The sequence below is a fragment of the Nylanderia fulva genome, unplaced genomic scaffold (genome assembly GCF_048542155.1).
Source record: "Nylanderia fulva isolate GAGA-0341 unplaced genomic scaffold, ASM4854215v1 Scaffold310, whole genome shotgun sequence".
NCBI classification, from domain to species: domain Eukaryota; kingdom Metazoa; phylum Arthropoda; class Insecta; order Hymenoptera; family Formicidae; genus Nylanderia; species Nylanderia fulva.
Window position 1 is genome coordinate 107,578 of NW_028190380.1, and position 4,252 is coordinate 111,829.

The 4,252-nt window shown below is 39.9% G+C and overlaps 1 pseudogene; it reads left to right on the forward strand.

Annotated features, from left to right (window-relative positions):
• Positions 1 to 296: 296 nt before the first annotated feature.
• LOC146722458 (small subunit ribosomal RNA) lies at positions 297 to 1,214 on the forward strand (annotated as a pseudogene; the record flags this gene model as incomplete).
• Positions 1,215 to 4,252: the final 3,038 nt, after the last annotated feature.

Here is a 4,252-nt window from a genome sequence, read left to right on the forward strand (position 1 = left end):
GATCTTGTGGATTTTTGAACGGAGAGGAGGAGGAAGAAGAGGAGAGGCGGCGGCGTCAGGGGTTTACTCTCGCCTCCGTCGTTCTCTCGTACGCTTTACATAATAGCGTTAAACACAGCAGAGTGTCGCCGACCGGCTGAGCAAGACCGGCGGCAAATAAAATGGCACATACGAGCGTGTCGCGCGCGCGTCGGTGTTTCGGCATCGAACGCGCGCGCGCGCGAAAAAGAGCTAGCGACGAGTCTTCGGGCTCGCTCGCGAGTTACTCCCTTGCGAGTAACCGAACACGAAGCTCCCTGGTTGATCCTGCCAGTAGTCATATGCTTGTCTCAAAGATTAAGCCATGCATGTCTCAGTGCATGCCGAATTAAGGTGAAACCGCGAATGGCTCATTAAATCAGTTATGGTTCATTAGATTGTACCCACATTTACTTGGATAACTGTGGTAATTCTAGAGCTAATACATGCAAAACAGAGTCCCAACCAGTGATGGAAGGGACGCTTTTATTAGATCAAAACCAATCGGTGGCGGGCGGCTTGCCGTTCGTCCACCGTTTATTTTGGTGACTCTGAATAACTTTGTGCTGATCGCACGGTCCTAGCACCGGCGACGCATCTTTCAAATGTCTGCCTTATCAACTGTCGATGGTAGGTTCTGCGCCTACCATGGTTGTAACGGGTAACGGGGAATCAGGGTTCGATTCCGGAGAGGGAGCCTGAGAAACGGCTACCACATCCAAGGTAGGCAGCAGGCGCGCAAATTACCCACTCCCGGCACGGGGAGGTAGTGACGAAAAATAACGATACGGGACTCATCCGAGGCCCCGTAATCGGAATGAGTACACTTTAAATCCTTTAACGAGGATCCATTGGAGGGCAAGTCTGGTGCCAGCAGCCGCGGTAATTCCAGCTCCAATAGCGTATATTAAAGTTGTTGCGGTTAAAAAGCTCGTAGTTGAATCTCTGTCGCACACCGTCGGTTCACCGCTCGCAGTGTTTAACTGGCGTGATGTGGGACGTCCTACCGGTGGGCTTAGCATTTGAAATGCTTTTTTCACATTCATGACTTCAAAATTGTTTGGGTAAAAGTGCGCGTAGGTAATGTGATACAATAAATTTAAATATTTAATTTTCTGTAAATTTGCCATGTTGCAAATAAGTTATGAAAAGACATAATAATTTCGCCATTAACATAAATATACTTATGAGATCTTAACTGACTAATCAACTGCTTGATAAGATGAGATCAATCAAAAAAAGCAAAATAAGTTTCATTGTTTAATGAAAAAGACGGTTTATGTGGAGAAATTTGCCAAATATTAAAAGCTTTTCTATTTGCTCCACCTTGGTCACATGTAATTATCTGTACATTTGCCCCTACATCTTTTAATTTCTTTAAACATATCTCAGTGAGTTCAATAATCTCCTTATGTGTTAAACTTTTTCCAGACAAAATGTATGTTACTATTTGCCGCCATGGATTTTCCGCATTAATGCTATCAAGGCAAAATAGTAGAATATGTCCCGCTGGTTCATCGTGTCGTCCTAGGGATCCGAGATCTATTAATCCCTCGATGATATCATATTTTCGGCTGTATTCTTCAAATTGTTTTATTGACATCTCATCGAATTTTTAACAGCCAACTTTTTGAGGTGGTAGTTTGGACAAATTTTCTTGAATTTTATTAGGAGACGCGGTAGTGTCTCCGGCCATGTTCAAACCCTAAAAGACCTTAAAAGACACTACAAGTCTCCTTATCCTGCACCATCAACGTCCATTTTTTGGGGGTGTAGAACTACTAAAATATAAAAAATTTTGAATTGCACGTAATATAACCTGAAAGGCGGCATCGCCACGAGTAATTTGAGCCAAGAAAAAATAAAATCGGTCAAGCCGTTCTGGAGATACAAGCGGTCAAAAAGTGACGTTTTTCATGAAAAATGAAGTAACGTCGTCTTCTTCTCTGTCCGCTGACGTCATCAGGATTATATATATCCTAAAAAAATCATAAAAATGAAAAGGTCAGGCCATGTTCAAAAGAAGGTACTCAAAAATTTAAACTTAAAAATAAAATCACAAAAGTAATGATATTTTTAAGTGCCTTTAAAAGTAACATACGAAAGTGTTTTTATCTAAATTTTATAAAAATTTTTCCCTAAAAGTGTGATATTTTTCGGTGAAATTCAATTGAATTACCAAAAGAAAAATGTTACTTTTGATTCTAGAAAATAAGTGCGATATTTTTTTTGGGGCCCCAAAATATAATGTGTTTTGAGTTTTGTTTAAAAATTCATACTCCCCGTAAAAAAAATAATTGTCGTTTTCCCCGAACCAATTTTTAATGACTCAGAAAAAAAAAATGGCCCCCTGCTCTCAAAATTAAATTTTAAGCCCTTTTTAATCGTTCTAAAAAAAATATGAAACCCCCCTTGTGCCCTTTTTGGGCCATTTTTTTGAACATTCTATATTGAGAAACCATTCCTTTTTTGGCACTTCAAACACTGTATGACCACGTTCTTTTTCTCTTTGTAAAAATTAGCGTTTTTTTTGATTTTTTTCATTTAACGTGAAATTTTTCGTCGGACGGGAATCCCTTTTGAAATTTTTTTTTGAAGCCCTTTAAAAAAGTAAAAATTGAGTGTTTACTACGAGGATAAAGTTGATTAATTTTCGGTTTTTTTTTTCTAACGGTCCCTTACTTCGTTTCAATTCCCCTTTTTTCCCTTTAAAAATTCTAAATTAATAAAAATTTTTAGAGTGACACCTTTTTTTTTAATGTCGAATGATGGAAATTTTAAAAATACTCTTTTTTTCCCCTTAGTTAAGAATTACTTTTCATTCGAGCAACTGTTACGGGGGGGTTTTAAATTCGATTTTAAAAATAATTGATGTCGGAATACCCGACTTAGACCCAAAAAATTTCCCCAAAATCTTTTGGTTCTTTTCGAAACTTTTTCCCAAGTTTTTTAAAACCCCTTGAATTTTCAATATTTTCTTTTCCCTACCGCAATAATCTAATCACGTTTCGTTTATTTCACCTTTTTTCTCGTTTTTAGGGGGCCACATTTTTGGGGGTTTTTTCTCGTCTGAGTTTTTTGAGGTTCTTTCTTTTCTGCCCCTTGTTTCGGGGTTTTTTCGGATTTTTTTGGGGGTTTTTTACGTTCGTCCCCCTTTTTTTCGAGTTTTTTTCGTTTTTGGCCCCGTTTTTTTGGGGTTTTTTCCCTTTGTGCCACTTGTTTGGGTTTTGTTCTCTTTTGCCACGTTGGAATTTTTTGGGGGTTTTGTTCACTTCGTGACTTGTTTCAAGTTTTTTAAAAGTTTTTTCCCCGTTTTTGGGGGTTTTTTCACGTTTGTGCCCTGTTTTTTGGGTTTTTTGGGTTTGGTTCTTAAGGTTTTCCTCCCTCCGACCCCTTCGAAAAAAATTTTTTGACTTTTTAAAAACCTTTTTTACGTCTTTTGACCCTTGCCAAACCCCTTTTAACGATCGAACCGTCCCTGCTGTTCGAACCCTTCTAACGCATCAGTTTCCTCATCAAAACCTCTTTCTGTTGGACCATAAATTTTTTAAAGCCCTTCCAGGTACAATTTTTTGAGGGGAAAATGGGTACCCCGCCTCAGGTTGCGCTACACGTAATCTTGCGCGACCCCCTCGCGTTAAATCTTACGACGCGACAAGAGCGTTTTTACGCACAAAAATCTTCTCATCAATTTGGGGCCAATGATCCCGGTTTTTATAAATTCCCCTCTCGAATAACCCAAATTTATTGAAAACCATTTTTTTGGGAAATGCTTTGAAAGAGTGTCACGCGGGGGACTGAATAGATTGGGGAAACCCCCTTGTTTAATTTAAAATAATGCCCGCTTCCCCCGGTTCCCCCCGTTTTGTTTCGCCGGGATCTCGTTTTCATGCCGTTTTTGGCCAGTTTGGCCGAAGCGTCGGCAATCGTGGGTTTGATCCCTAGCCCTTTTGGGGGTTTCGTCCCGTGCACGTAACCAATCTTATTGTGGGGTTACGCCCATACGCGGGGCTTTTTCCCTTGCCAATTTTGGGCTCTCCCCCGCGTAAGGGGTGCGATTATATTTTTTGGTACTTGTCCCCCTTGCTACCCTTCAAAACCCCTTTGGCATAAAATTTGGGTTTTAAATGAAACTTTTTTTTTTCCCAATAATATTTTGCTTTTTTTTCTGCAAATCTTCCCCCCGGGGTAATCGGGTCTTTTCTTAAAGATAAACTCGACAACCGGGGGGGGT